Source organism: Pseudonaja textilis, chromosome 2, assembly GCF_049901715.1.
Source record: "Pseudonaja textilis isolate UNSWEBS1 chromosome 2, rPseTex1.2, whole genome shotgun sequence".
Classification (NCBI taxonomy): domain Eukaryota; kingdom Metazoa; phylum Chordata; class Lepidosauria; order Squamata; family Elapidae; genus Pseudonaja; species Pseudonaja textilis.
The window spans coordinates 103,650,802-103,667,208 of record NC_141991.1 but is presented as its reverse complement, the minus strand read 5'-3'; the positions used below and the strand labels follow the sequence as shown (position 1 = coordinate 103,667,208).

The following is a 16,407-nucleotide window of genomic DNA, read 5'->3' as shown; positions in this document are numbered from 1 at the left end:
GTTTCCCCTTCCTACATAAGTTTGTTCTTTCTTTCTTTTTTTGGATCAACTGAGTGTTGATCCATTGGTTGCAACAGGAAATGATCAACTGGCTTATTGCCAGACACTGATGTCATAAGCTGAGAGAGAGTGACTGGCCCAAAGTCACCCAGCTGGCAATGCCATTTCTGATATAAATATAATAACAGCCATCTGAGTATATCATTAAAACAACTCCGTGCAGAAAGTTCCTTTTTCAAAAGTTCTACTTCAACAATGGCAGGGGGAGGGGGAAATGAAAGATTAATCTAGTTGCCATTGGAGAAAACAATTAACAACTCACTATCTGAGTAGATTTGTGGAAGGCTTGTGGGATTTAAAATAAAAGCATGAAATTTGCCACAGACCTAATGCATATCCAAATAAAGATGTGAAGATAAGGCAATAGCACCAACCAGTGTACTAACAGCAAGTATTATAAATGCCGAGTTCATGTTTTTTCCTACTGATGTTTTGCTGATAGCAACTGTTTATGGGTTTTAGACATACAAGTTGTTGTTTTTTCTTTTATGAGGAGTCCTTGGTGTTCTCTGAGCTTGGTTGTTTTCTTGCAGACATTTCATTACCCAAACTAGGTAGATCATCAGTGCTAGTAAAGAGTGCTATTTGCTCTCAATTTATAGTCTTGTGGCTTGCCATGTGAGTGTTGGTGGGAGAGGTCTTGGTTCTCATCTGGTTGTAATCTTTGGCTCCACCAAAAAAGCACCAAGACCATTTCCAACAACACTGACAGGACAAGCTACTAGAACTCATGGTGGAAATGCATATAGAGTTCCTTACCTTATCCAACTCACCTGCCATTAGAAATCTTTCAGTCTGCACTCTCTGATTTTGGCTTCAATGTTTCATTAGGGATTTGCCATATACTGTAGTTTCAAGGGATTTTGTTACAGCTAAGCAGTCTAGAAACATAGTTGACCTAAATGAATGAAAAACTAAGGTTTTTAGGGTGCTGAATTCTAAAGTAAGTTTGGGCAATATAAGTGAAATTAAAGAGTACAAAAATTCCCATTCAAAGTTAGGGGTGTTTTTTCAAGAGGCAACTGAGCTCTTGAATAGAGAATATCAGCTACTCTCTGCCGTTTAGTTTCAAAATTGAGTATTTCATAAATATTGAGATTGCTTTTGAGACTTTAATCATATATGGTAAATGGGCCATACTTCTGAAGTTCCTTATCAGCTGCATATATAGTCCCATCCTACATGGAAAATGTTGAATGAAGAGAGTTGAACTTCTATCTCCTTTCAGTTTCTACACTAGCAATGTGAACCATTTTGAGACCAAAAGTTCTCTTGCTGTAAATGGAACTGGAGCCAGTAAAATTAGATCACAAGATTACAATATATGAAAGCTAAAAGAAATACATTCTAAAACACTTCATATTTTCATATGCAGGGGCGAAAGTCTCTACCAGCCCCATTCATCTTTGTTTGAAAAGACCCTCTGATTTAATCTGTACTTTTTCTCTTGAAAAATTTAACTAGCTTATTTTAATTACTCATTGCATAGGAAAATTCAGTGAAGAAATAAACACTCTGCAGTGTGCGAGTTGAAAGTGACCTGAATAAAACAAAAGCTGGAGGTGATAGATAACATGAAGAAAAGAAAAAAAACATGAGAGAAATGGTCGCATCCAAATCTAAAGAGAGATGTGCAGTGAAAAAGTTATAACTGTGATATGAGCCAAGCACATGGCCAGCATAAGCTACAGGAGGTGAAACATGGAATCTAGTCTCATGGTTGCTCAGTTGAACAAAACAGCGTTTTCTATTAAACAGCCCATATATAATGCACATATGTGCTTTGAATCATGGCTATATAAAGAAGGAAAATTGTAAGTAAACTGACTCCAGGCATTGTGAAAAGAGAAGATGGTTCAATACCATGTCTGTGTTCATACAATGACATTTATCCAGGGTTCATTGAATAAAAATCTATTCAGTTGCTGTTGGATTCTCAAACTTACAGTTCACCACATATACGCTAAATCACATTTTAGACTAGCATAATGTATGAACCCAACTGCAATGTGGGTCATGAATCAAAAGGGCTCCTTCAGGGTCAAGCGGCCAATCGGGCAGTAGGGCTGAGACACCCTGCTCACTGCACCACAGGAAAACTCTCAGGCAGAGGAAGCTAGTATCCTAGTATGGACCTTGTAATGGAGACAATCCATAATAGTCCCTTTGCTTTTCTATGACATTCTGTGTGTAGTTCCTCAGCCTATACAGCTTGGAAGGAAGCATTTCTAAAGGCTCATTGGCTATGCTGTTTGCTGTCCCTAACCACTTCCTTTTTTAAAACCTTCTGATAGGCTTTGATTTAAACATTTATTAGATTGTTAAAAATGCATTATTTTTTTCTTTTTAATGGAAAAAGCACTTAGATATATTATAAATAAATATTGCCAAATCCTATGCTGTTTCTGTGATAGCCACTATGCTGGAGTTGCTGTGATGTTGCAGAACTTGGAGGTCACCAGATCTTATAAGCAGCCAGTAATTAGACTCTTATGAAAAGCCATTCTTAAATTCATTATATCTACCCCTTTACCCTCCACTATATTAGACAGTGATTGCACTATACCCATGATGGCAAACCTATGGCATGTGTGCCAGAAGTAGCACACAGAGCCATCTCTCTGGGCATGCGAGCCATTGCTCTTCTGGGTTCTGGTCAACCAGTTGGCGCGCCAGCCAACTGGTCTTCATGCGTGCGGGAGTGCTGGAAACTTGAAGAGCAGTTCCCTGGCATGCAAGCGTGCTCCAGCCAGCTCGTCTTCATGCACACATGCACATTAGAAACCAGAAGACCAGGTGGCTGGTGCACATGCGCATGCCGGGAAGCTGAGCTTCTGGTTTCTGGCACAGGTGCATGCATTCCACGCATGTGTGCCAGGGAGCTGTTCTTGCAGTTTCCAGCGTGCATGCATGCCCACACTCCTGTTTCAGCACTTGGTGCCAAAAAGATTCACCACCACTGCATTATACTGTACATGCAGTAACTAAAATAATGTAGAAACGTAGCTATTAAGAAATAGGGTTATGAGATTTCAGACATGGGACAAGATGAATATATTAAGTTAGATCTTTTGCATCTACTGATTCCTTCTCACTTCCAAGAATTATCTATAGAGCTAATTTAACTTCCAGGCTTAGAAATTGAAACCAAGTTATACAAAGGACTTTCTTATTCAAAGAATAAATTTCCCATCCTCCTATCTTCTTTCCTTGTATGAAGTTTGTATCCAAAAACTCAATTCTTTTTCCTTGAAAGGATTTGTATGAAATGAACAAAACTTTCTAAAGTGAATTTTTTTGGAACTCCCAAATGTTTGAGCTGAAAACTCAAACTGTTATTTTGATACTGTGATTCAGCAGCCTGCTGCGCTCCAAAGCGGGATCAAGTTAAAGAAAAGAAATATCAAAACCTTCTCATTGCAGAATCAAGAGTCCAACACGCCCAGACTCGTTTGGATTAAGCAGGTGGTTCTTCTGATATACTACAGAATGCAATTTCATGTACCTTTCAGAGAGGGACTCATAAATGTGAGCCAAACCAGAAGACAAAATGCAGGATAGTCTCATAGATTAAACAATAGGATATGTTGAATAGAAGAAAGGTTGCAGTTTCTATCCAACTGAAGATCACAGACCAGGATTTGAATACTGTGTATTTGTAAGAATGAAGGCAGCAAGGAAGGACAAAATTCTTGACTTTCAGCCACAACCATTTGGATTGCTGAATGCTGTTGTGAAAAGACAGCCAAGATGGAAAGATTTGGCTCTGTTTCTTTCCCCAGCAAGAAAGAGAGTGCCAAGACCACTGCACATGAAACAATTGCAAAACCAACCTGTAGGCTATTGCCATCCACCAAACTCACCATTTAGGGAGGCAGAATTGCCTCATCGTTGATTCCAAATGCCTGTGATTATGTCTCATAAGGACACAATTAATACCCTCAATAATATCTTTGTGAATTTTTTTTAGTCATTTAAGCAACCCAAAGGGGAAAAAGTACTTAGATTTTTTTCTGCATTGGAGGCAATTGTAGCATAAGCAAGGATGGCAACAGTGTCATTGAAGTCATAAGAATGTCAAGATAGACCTTCCAGGTCAGGTCACAAAACCCACATATTCAATATTCTGTGTCACACAGTGTCCAACCGGATGCATTTGGGAAGCTCCCAAGCTTTATCTGGACAGTGGTACCCTCCCTCCACCCTGTCTTAGCAGAACTCTGTATTTAAGGCATGCTGTTTATGATTCAAAATCATTAAAATTAGTTTGCTGATTGCTCAGACCCCCATAGATTTTTTAAATCCCATTTTAAAATTGGCTACTGTTATCACTACAGTTCTATTCTTAAGCTATAATTACTGTATAGCATGGAAAATAATTCCTTCTCTTGGTCCTGATTTTAATTTCAAAAGATGTCTTTGAATTTTAATATTATGTATGTGAGATGGGAAAACTATTGCAGAACTTCATGTTTCTTTTATTTCTATCATTTGAAGCTGAAGAGCCTTCAAAGAGTCAGTCTTGAATTGGGATTCAAGGACAGGGTCAAAAATCAAAGGCCTTAGTATTTTTCCTGTGAATTTCACTGTATCTAGGACTTCAGAAAGGTAGATTTTGTTTCTGTCTACTTAACAATTAGCTTAAGTAGGTTATGAAAGAAAATGAGACTTATTTCTGAGTAGATAAGAAACCACATGATTTAATTGAAATTGAAACTGGAATATGTAAGTTTATAGTTCATGCTATACTGACTTGTAAATTGATTACACAAGTCTGAGCTTTTTCCAACATGCAGCTAAATATACTATCCAGCTATGGGACAATACATATAAAAAACAATACATGTAGGCCAAACTACTACAGTGCTACTCAAGAAAAAGATTGGGGTAATAAAATATGTGAATCTAATATATATTATTATTATTCATTTCATACAACACTTCATACCAGCAATGGTGTGTTTGTGCAACTACAAAGTTTTTATAAAAATATATACCAACCACTTTTGCATGTTTATATAACATTTCTCAAAATTAATAATGAACAAATTTTAAGTTTCAACATTTCTCAAAGGTTAACTTTATTAAGTAAGGTCAAAAAAGACTCCCATTATTCTTCTGTGTAAACATGCTTTGTTTTAAACTACAAAAGTGCAACTCTGGGATGTTCAAATGCTATGTTAGAATTCATTTAGATATACCCTTTGGGCTTTTGCAGTTTAACTCTCTGCTTGTGAAGCCCCTTGTTAATTCATATCTCCAGCATATTATCCTTCTGGGGGGAGATCACACATCATTTCTATGTAACGTATAGTCGCCAAGCAAACAACTGGCCAAGTAATAAATGTTAAACAGTGGTAGTGATGTATGTACAATTGTTATATGTCTTCATCTTTTGCATTGCTTGTGGAGGGAACCCGTGCAAAACCTAATCTTCTATCTTTCTTGATGGGGCAGATTAATTTGGAAGGTCCACCCAGTGCTCCTTCAGCTTGAGAAGAATTATGCTAAGGGACACATAAAGCTATCAGTGAGAGCAGCACACTTGTTCCAGACCACAGAGCATGCTACCCATATCATTTTAAAAAGGCAAAGATATCTTCCAGATGTTTTATTGTCTTGGGCCTGCACAGATGTTTTCTATGTCTGCCCATAAATGTTAGAAATGTAAAACATTTGTGGTCCTACAGATGCAAAGATTAAATTATGTAAGAGATTGGAGAAATCTCTGTGTAATGAGAGATGGCCCTGATCTGTTCATAATCGCTGTTTTAAGTAAAAAAAACTGTCCTCTTTTTTAAGCACAAGATTTTTATTGTTATTACATGGATTATAATGGGTTATAAGTATTATAGCTGATGCGAACAAGCAGCACAAAGAGAATCATAAAAACACCCCCTGAAAGAAAGCCATGGGACAGCCCTTCCTCCAATTCAACATGGTTTCTACAAAACAGCAGTATGAGCACTTCGGACAGTAGAGATGAGCATGCTCCCTTTTCTTTCATGGGCACTAAAGGCCAACCCAAATTTGGAGTTCTGTGTCTTCAAACATTCTTTCTACCTGTACTTTGTTTGTCAAGATTCAGAGGTCCTTTTTTTGTGAGAAGAAGCAGGTAGGGTCCAAACAGAATAGCAAGGGCCAGGAAGAGGCTATCTAGATTCAGAGCTTCCATCAACTTGCCTAGTTGGTGACCAATATTAAAATAACATCTGACAACTGTAATATTTCATGCGAATATATCTTCAAGTAAGTCAAGGGTGAAAGGAAAACATATCACTTCAGTCTATGAGGAAAGGCTCATAGACTGAAGCCCTCAAAAAATAAGTTCTCTGTGGCACTTCTTTAATTAAACAACTTTTTTCAAACAGTTGTACAGGTAGTCCTTGAATTACGACAGTTTGTTTAGTGACCATTCAAAGTTACAATGGCACTGGAAAATGTGACTTATAACTGTTTTTCACAGTTACGACATTTACAGGATCCCCATGCTCATGTGATCAAAATTCAGGTACTTGGCAACTGGTTCATACTTATGACTGTTGCTGTGCCCCAAGGTCATGTGATCACCTTTTGCAAACTTCTGACAAGCAAAGTCAATGGGGAAGCTAGATTCACTTAACAACCGGGTTTCTAGCTTACCAACTGCAGTGATTCACTTAACAAATGTGTCAAGAAAGAACATAAAGTGGGGCAAAACTCACTTACCCAATGTCTCACTTAACAACAGAAATGTTGGGCTCAGTTGTGATCGTAGGTCGAGGACTACCTGTATTTTTCCCATTGTGAGAAAACACCCTTATAACAGTAAAGACAGGAAAGCTTATAAAATTCTGTGATACAGTACAGCCTTTGGGGAGTACAGCCTTGAGAGCTGACAAGACAGCAATAACAGTTCTCAGAGACTGTGCAGTCCAAAAGGTTTCCCTGTTGTAATTTTCACTTTTTTCCTGCCAGGATGCTATTTTGGGGTATCTTTCTCACACAATCTGTTTTTTGCCACATGACACACCACCATCAGTTCTAGAGGTAGGGGATATCCTACACCCTTTCATACATGCCGGACCATCCTTTGTAGGGCAGCCTTATCCTTTGTAAGGTAGTCTTATCCTTCTCATCTTTGCTATAACCTACTCCTATTGGTATCTTATGATTTATCACTTTATTGTTTGTATATTATGATTTATGATTTATATCTACAGATATAAATTTATGATTTATATCTACAGACCCCTCACATCCTGGACATAAATTGTTTCAACTCTCAAAATGACGCTATAGGGCTCTGTGCACCAGAACAACTAGGCACAAGGAGAGTTTTTCTCCAAATGCCATCACTCTGCTAAACAACTAATTCCCACAACACTGTCAAACTATTTATTAAGACTGTAATACTATTATTCTTTTCTTCCTTCCTTTTACCTATCTCCTCCCACTTATGACTATAACCTTGTTGCTTGTATCTCTCTGCTTTATTTTGTTTTATTTGTTTCGTAGTATGATTTGATTGCTTATTTAGTAACGTATGAATGTCACTAAGCAGAATCATCTTATGATTCTTGATGAATGTATTTTTTTCTTTTTATGCACACTGAGAACATATGCACCAAACACAAGTTCCTTGTATGTCCAATCACACTTGCCCAATAAAGAATTCTGTTCTGATCTGTTCTATTTGATTCTATTTGATTCTATTATGATTGTATCTTACAATTTATGATTTATTAGTCTGTGATTTGCATGTACACTGAGAGCTTATGTATCAGAGACAAATTTCTGGTGTGTCCAATCACACTTGGCCAATAAAGAATATTCTATTCTATTCTATTCTATTCTATTCTATTCTATTCTATTCTATTCTATTCTATTCTATTCTATTGTTTCAAAAGCTGGCCTTCCTTTTTGAAATAAGGGAAATATCTGAAGCTTGGACAGAGAACCTTGTCTTGTAATCTCAAGCTTAATGTTGTGTGTCCATTCTTCTGCTCTGCTTGGTTCCAACCCTGCTTAGCTCCAACTTTCAGGTGGCATTATGGGGGAAACCCCACTGTTTCCCAGGCCACAGAAATGACTTAGGGTTGTCTGTTGCTTTAAATGGACCAATGGCTGCTCTCACTAGCCCTCTGAAAGGAAGATTAAGAATTGTCTTTCTTTCTCACTTGCTCACAAGTACACACAAACATCTTTTCATAACAAAGGAAAAATACATTTGTAGAGAAAGTAACAAAAATGATTAGGAGATTGGAGGCTAAAACATATAAAGAATGATTGCTGGAATCAGGTATATCTAGTTTAATGAAAAGAAGGATTAGGAGATTACATGATAGCACTGTTCCAATATCTAAGGTGCTGCCACAAAGAAGGGGGGGGGGGGTTCAACCTATTCTCCAAAGCACCTGAGGGCAGGACAAGAAGCAATGGATGGAAACTAATCAAGCAGAGAAGCAACCTCGAACTAAGGAGAAATTTCCTGACAGTTAGAACAATTAATCAGTGGAACAATTTGCCTCCAGAAGTCGTGTATGCTCCAATACAGGAAGTTTTTAAGAAGGGATTGGACAACCATTTGTCTGAAGTGGTATAGGGTTTCCTGCCTGAGCAGGGGGTTGGACTAGAAGACCTCCAAGGTCCCTTCCAACCAGAGGTGATATTCAGCAGGTTCTGACCAGTTCTGGAGAACTGGTAGTGGAAATTTTGAGTAGTTTGAAGAACCGGCAAATACCACCTCTGACCAGCCCTGGCCCCATCTATTCTCTGCCTCCCGAGTCCCAGCTGATCAGCTGGGTCTTCTTTCGTTGCCCTGCAAAGGAGAACGGAGCTGGAAGGCAGGTTAGAGGGGTGGGGAGAGAATGGGGATTTTGCAGTGTCCTTCCCCTGCCATGCCCACCAAGCCAGGCCCACCAAGCCATGCCCACAGAACCAGTAGTAAAAAAATTTGAATCCCACCATTGCTTCCAACTCTGTTGTTCTGTTATACATTCCTATTCAGATAAGCTTTTAACGGTGAAGATTTTTGAGATGAATTTTTAACTAGGTATTTGTGTTTTTTAATTGGATTTCAGTAAGGATGCTCATTATATGCTTTATAAAACAGCCCAATTTTTATTCTTTTTCCTATTGATGTAAGTCCCCTTGACTGCCATTTGCTTGGAGAGATGACCGATAACATAAAAAAGGGGGAAAAAACCAATATTTTTCAAAAGAAATCCCAGTAGCCATTATTATCACATTCACATTTCAACAAAATCGAATCAAATTGCCACACTTTGGATATGAAAGGTGAAGTTATGCCAGTAAAACATGTGTCACTTATTTGCTATGAATGTTTCTTGTTGAGTAACAGGCTATTTTGGCCCAGAACTTTTTTAAAAATAGGTTTTAAACAGAACTTCCCACTATTCCTTTCCTTTCTTACAAATCAGGGGGTGCATTGGAATTTTTCTGGCTGCCTTGTAGGTTTGTTTCGAAGGAGACAACCCTACGGTGAAAAATTCAGAGCAAGAAATAAGGGGGTCAGATATAATGTGAGCATTAGCCTTCTTCATCAGATGGAACACTGTGTTTATCAGAAAGCCTCCAGGGAATTCCATCAGCCCAAGGAGGCAGGGCTGCCTTTTCTTCCCAGGGTAACATGAGAGACCCTTAGAATAGATCCTGCAGACGAGCATTCAGACACAAAAAAGTATGGCACCTCTTTCCTCCCTCCCTGGAGAAAGTATCTTTCCACAACTCCTGTCCCAAGGGAAATGTCCCAGGGATGCACGCTGTTGGAAACGGATTCTTAATCAGCTGCAGCCTGGATGGAGAAGGAGTTCACTTTCTGAAGGAAAATGAACATTTGGGGTTTCTCTTTTCAAACAGCTTATAGTTGTAGCCACACCTAGGAAGGAATTGTTGAGACGAACCCAAGCTTTTAGATTCATCCAGGATGTCTGTTCAGGATTCATGTTGATGGGGGTTAAGAATTTATGGGATAGCACCATCCCATTAAAATACATGCTATACAAAGTCCTCAGGGTTTTTGTTTTGCTTTGTTTTTTTTTTTTTTTGTTAGTGTGGAGTTTAGAAATCCAACTTCTACAATTCTAACAGGCATCTTTCTCTCAGCCATTATTGCCACATCCCAAAAAACCTTACATGGTTACATTGTTAGCATTATTTAATTTTTATATCAGCACCCGCATCTTTCAAGTCGTTTTACCATGTTATCTTTAGAACAACCCTTGGGGCAAAGTGGGAGAATTTCTTGGCTGGGTAGGAACCTGAATCTGGGGGCCTCAAATTCATATTCAAAACTCCTCAGACTCTTCTGCACACAATTATAAGAAATCTGGCCACAATAGCAGAGCAAAGAGGCTGAGAAATTTGGCTATTTTCATTTCACCCGAAATGAGTAGCTTCTACATAAATTACATCAGTATAGTCCAAATAAGTGTTTGGCTTCCCTGGAATGATGACTCATGGGTGCAAATATCTCTCTTGACATGATATTTCAATCCTTTAAGGCTAGGCAGATCCGAAGTCTGGACAACACTTTCACTGTACATGCGTACACATAATATTGCAGCACTCCAATTGTGTCACTGTGTGGGAAAGATCAAAAATGGATTGAGCAAGTCACCAGGGTCATTTTGCTCCCAGGGCCAGTTAACACCACGTCACTTCCCTTCTTTTCCATACATATGATTTAGTGCCCTTCTTCTACATACAGATGTTTTAATGGGTATTTAGAAGGGGCACATCCTATACACATTTCCCAGAATTTCACGATTCTTGAGTCATATATGTGTCTCATCTCAAGTATTGGTTTGAGCTATTCTTCCTTAGGGCAGTTCCCTCCAAATAGGCTATGATTTCAGCTTCCTCAATTCCCAGCCAGGATGACTCTACAAATCAAAAAATGTTACATTTCTAATGAAACCCATATAAAAAGTTCAAATATGGGTTTTTTTTTTTCAAACATCAGGAATGAAAGTGTATCCTATATCCAAATAGAGGGCCAAATTTCTTGCTCCTGTATCCAGTTCAATGAAAGTTTATTTTGTACATCACTAAGGAGCGTTCTAAGCAAGAAAATGGGAAACTATCTCATAAAAAATAAAAATCCCCAAACATTTATCAAGGAATATTTAGGTACAATTAATCCTGCTTGAATGGAGCTGGAGCTTTGAAATAGATGACCTCTGAGATTCGATCCAATCTTAATATTTTAGTATGAAACAAATAGAGGACAACACTATTCAACTCAACAAGCATTTCCAGTTGTCTCCTTTTCTTCCAGGATAGACAAAAAGGCACAAGACTACATACCAACCCTGTTAACCATATTTGCAAGAAAAGTAAGCCTGCCAGGACATTTCATTGAAGACCCAACGGGTTACTAAAATGCATATTTCTCCTATGCAGTAGTGAAAAATGTTAAACATTGCTATGTATGTTGATCCTTAGAATAATTCCTTCTTCATATTTTAATAAGGTGAATATTTTCTTGAGACTGGTGTTTGCATGAACAAATTAGAAAAGCTATGAAATTTTTAAATAATTCAGCATAATTTAAAATAATTCAGGAAGAAGCCGTTTTTCAGAACCATTCCTCTTGCACTCAACCATGATTGCTAATACTCTAGCAGCATTTTTTTTAAAAAAAGTCCTCATAACCTTGCTTTCATATCATTCCCAGCCCATGAGTGAGGCAGGCATGAGTCACCATAGCTGTACCAAAGTTAAAGTATTGTTTTCCCTATTGTTCCAACTTCATCTAAGGACAGCCTCAAGAAATATGAGATTTTGCCATTCATTACCTTGGAAGGAAGTCAGCAGACTATCAATCTCTGGGAGAAAGCAACTTTCATGTCAGTAAATCTTCAACCCAGTCAAGGGTGGAAGAACTTATCAATTCAGCAGTGAGGAACAGCTCATACAGCAAAGCCGTCAAAAAAAATTCTTCATGATACTTCTTTGATTAAGCTAGTTTTCAAAAAAGCTGTATTTTTTCCCATTGTGAGCAGAGACCTTTATAACACTAAAGAAAGGAAAGCTTATTAAATTCAGTTATGCAGTTCAGCTTTTGTGGAGGAACCCTTGAAAACTGACAAGGCAGCAATAACGGTTCTCAGACTTAACGAAAAGATTGTCCAGCTGTAATTTTCACTTTTTTTCCTTCCTGGATGCCATTGTGTGGTATCTTTCCCACACAGTTAGTTCCGTCAAGCTGACAGCAGGGCTGCTGCTGTTTCCTGGGGTGTTTATGGTCTGCTAATGGCTTCTCCCTCTACTCAAAGTGGCTCCTTGGGCCACAGATGGCATGCAGCAAACACATGCTTGAGATGGATTGCGCAGATGTATGAATCTGGCAAGCAGCTGCTTTACACTGCACTTGTTAGCACGGCAGGAGCCCAAGAGGTCTTGGAGAAACAGGAGGAAATTATATATTTTTTTCTTTGCTATGAAACAGGAATTAAGCATATTGCTGCCACTTCAATTTTTAGCAAAGCAGTAACAGGACACACACAAAAATAAAGAGCATTCCTTCCTCCAAGGAGAAACATCATGCAGTACGAAGTGTAATCTTCAGAACTTCTCTTTAGAAATGAAGCTCTTTCAAAATATGAATGAACATGCCTGTTTGAAGACATCTGCCCACATGAGGAAGGCAACTCTGTCTTCAGCCTCCTGGTATTGCTGCTGTTAGCTTTTCAGCAACAACCTGTGAAAAAGAAAGTACAGCTTTGGTCCATCCATTCTAAACCTATCAACATCTAAGTGGCACATTATAGAAGGCATCAACTGAAATGGTAGGCGAGCCACTGTGGCGCAGTGGTTAGACTGCAGTATTACAGGCTGCTTCTGCTAACTGCCGGCTGCCTGCAATTTGGCAGTTCAAATCTCACCAGGCTCAAGGTTGACTCAGCCTTCCATCCTTCCAAGGTTGATAAAATAAGGTCCCAGATTACTGGGGGCGATATGCTGACTCTGTAAACCGCTTAGAGAAGGCTGTAAAGCACTGTGAAGTGGTATAAGTCTAAGTGCTATTGCTATTCCTCTGTAATATATACATAGGTTTCCAGAATATGTCCATAACGGTTGTCTTCATTCTAATCCCCACTCATATCCTGCAGTCCTCACCCATTTTTCCATTCTGCATAATGGGAAATTTCTTTCTGAATATTAAAACAGAGCTGAGCCAAGAAATTCAGGAAAAAAGAAAACTCCCAAGCATCCCATTTTACACCTCCTCCCCAACCCAATGGGCTCACCAGATAGGATAATGCAAGCAATTAACCAATACTACAATCCCAATTGGACTTTCTGATTTTTCTTTGAAGGCCTTTTGCTTCTCATCCAAGAAGCTCTGACTGGATGGTGAGGAATGATAGGCTTATACTCAAGGAGTATACTCCTTCCCTTTCCCACCATCCAATCAGAGCTGAAGAAGCTTCTTGGATTAGAAACAATACATTTTCAAAGAAAAATCAGGAAGTCCAGTTGCCTCTTGAAAAACGCACCCTTGGGATAACCATGACCTGGATCTCCAGACATCCCAACTAGATCCAATGACAAGACTTCTATTTGGGCTATTTTTTCCCCAGGCTGACAGGAGAGAAAAGAAGCTTACAAACAGATCTTAAGGGCTGAACAGAGCTCCTTGGAACTCCTTATATTCTTCCCTGTCCATTAGCCTGTAAGCTGGAATCCTGCTCTCCATTCTGGCAACTACCATCAAAATAAAGGCTGCAGTACCTGGGGCTGTTGCAGCCTATCCTGTTCCTGTCCGGATTCTTTGCTAACTGCTTTCAAATGGCAGTTTGGTATTACAGTGAATAAGAGATGATGGAAGATCAGGAAGAGGATGAGAAAAGGCATGGTAACAACAGTGAGCTGACAAGCCTGGTTTTAGCAGTTTACGGACCTCAGCCATGATCAACTTGCTGATTATTGATACCAGGCCTGGCTGAATTGAACCCTCAGATAAACCTGGCAGCTGCGTTTCTCCTGGATTACACAGTTTCTGACAAATGTGAGCTTTTGTGGAGCTGTTTAGATTGAGATGAGTGAGGAATTTATTAATGGTTTGAGAATGCAAAGGGCATTCGTTTGTTCTAGTGAGCAAACACTTCACTTTTTCCATTCACTTTCCAGGCTGCTTTTTGTTATCCATCCACTTTCTGTTTCTATGCAGACCTGCCTTCCCAGCCCAAAGAGGGCTCTGGAATAGGAAAAATCATTTCATGATGTCATCTTTAAATAAATGGAGGATTATTTGTGCCATGTGATTTTCTTTGAGATTGCTGGTATTCAGTCGGGGAAATGATTTGGCCAATCTACTGTTCCTTCAATGCCAGAATTAGAAGTGACTGCTCTTTTTATACAGTAAAATGATTTTATTCATTCAAAAGAGGAAGGTGTTAATAGATTAAAGGTAACCCTAAAGTTAGTGGAGTTACATAAAAAGATCTGGGGAGGGGGGAGTTTAGAAGAAAATGTCAAGTTGGTGGAAGAATGGCATATTATGAAGAAGAACATGAGAAAGAAAAAGAAAGGAAGGAAGGAAGGAAGGAAGGAAGGAAGGAAGGAAGGAAGGAAGGATTTGTAGTTCTGTGATATGTTGCCAATCCCACGTCTTATATAAGATAATCAAATTTTATCCTATTTTCATACATACATACATACATACATACATACATCTATTTAGTGAAGTGCTGCATTCCTTTACTAGCTCTTGTAGCTCATTAAACAAAGTGTTCTGCTTAGCATATATACCCTTAGCTTTATATGAATTTCTTGCACATTATACAATCTCACATAGCTGGGAATAGATAAGGACAGGGGTGGGATTCTAGAGGTTCTCACCTATTCACTAGAACCAGTTGTTAACATTCTAAGCAGTTCAGAGAACCGGTTGTTACAAGAAATTACTAGCCTAATCCTGTAAGGAAGACAGGAAGGAAACATTCTGGTGTTGCTTACAGAAACTGCCTCTCCGTTAACCCTTATTACATCCTTGGCAGGACTAGACTTCCTGTCTCTGGAACTTCTGTAGAGTTTTTTCCCCTCCTTTGCTGGTACTTTGCTTGTTTGGAGTGACCATTCAGTTACAATGGCACTGAAAAAAGTGACTTATGACCGTTTTTCACACTTACGACTGTTGCAGCATCCCCACAGTCACAAGAGGCCAGGAGAGGAGATGCGTGCCTCAATGAGAGTGATGTTGAGTTGGCCACACCCAGCCAATCCCATGACCACCAAGCCACACGCACCAACTAAGCCACGCCCACAGAACCAGTTGTTTAAAAAAATGAATCCCATCTCTGGATAAGGATATGATAACTAACTGTACAGGTGGCTTTTTGGAATTTGAAGCAGGCCTTAATAAAAGTACAGACATCACAAGGAATACAAATCAACAGTTAAATAGGAGAGGACCATTTATTGTTGTTCAATGCAAGGATCCAGTATAAAGCATTTATAACAGATTTTTTTAAAGACAGCTGACACTTCCCCAGGCATTTCTTCTGTAACTATTAACAATTTTCTTTTTGATTTTTCAATGAAATCTGCTATGATGTACGCACTCTATTTTGTGTCCTATTCTCAGGGCTGACAGAGAATGTATTATTACATTTTCTGTGTTGGCATGTCAGGTATTTGCAGTGCTAATATATAAACATTCTCCATGTTCTCCAAGGAAACATAAGCAACTCCAGTGGCTTGCCAAAAGAGGCATGATGACGTGCATGTACAGAGAGTTTGATTGCACTGTCATGTCTGCTTATTTTTTGATCCCTCTAAATATGCCCTTACCTATTCCCTCCAATTCCTCATTTGCACTTCATATGGAGACATTTATGCCTTGGGGATATTTGATCCCACTCAGGAGCAGGCTTCAGCCAGTTTGTGCCAATTCAGCCAAACTGGGTATTAATTTGACACCTGGTTCGGCGAACCGGTAGTTCTGATGACTGGCTGGCCCTGCCCACCTCACTCCACCCCTTCCAGGAGTCCCCCACATTTTGCATCGCAGGTAAGTGTAGGGCCTCTGTGGAGGCTTGGGGAGGGTGAAAACAGACGTTCCAGAGACTCTAGGAAAGCCTCTGAAGCCCAGGGCCTCCTGGAGGCTTGAGGAAAGCCTCTGGGGCCTGGGAAGGGTGAAAAATTGGCCTCCCAGAAGATCCAGGATGCCAGAAATGGGCCATTTCTGGTCTCCAGAGAGTCTCTGGAGGCCAGGGTGGGCAAAAAACGGGACTCCTGTGGCTCATTTTCATTCCCAGGATGGTGCAGGAGGGCAACTAGGCCAACCCACCATGGCCATGCCCATCCATCTACTGGGCAGAGAACCGGTTGTTAAAT

At 39.4% G+C, this 16,407-nt stretch overlaps 1 protein-coding gene across 1 annotated transcript in view; it reads left to right on the top strand.

Annotated features, from left to right (window-relative positions):
* The first annotated feature begins 1,510 nt into the window (after positions 1–1,510).
* Positions 1,511–16,407, top strand: part of TBCD (tubulin folding cofactor D) — a 281,979-nt gene continuing 267,082 nt past the window's right edge. Inside the window, exon 1 of the mRNA XM_087924756.1 lies at positions 1,511–1,520. The gene's annotated coding sequence lies outside the window, so the exon portion shown is untranslated. The remainder of the gene's footprint in view (positions 1,521–16,407) is intronic.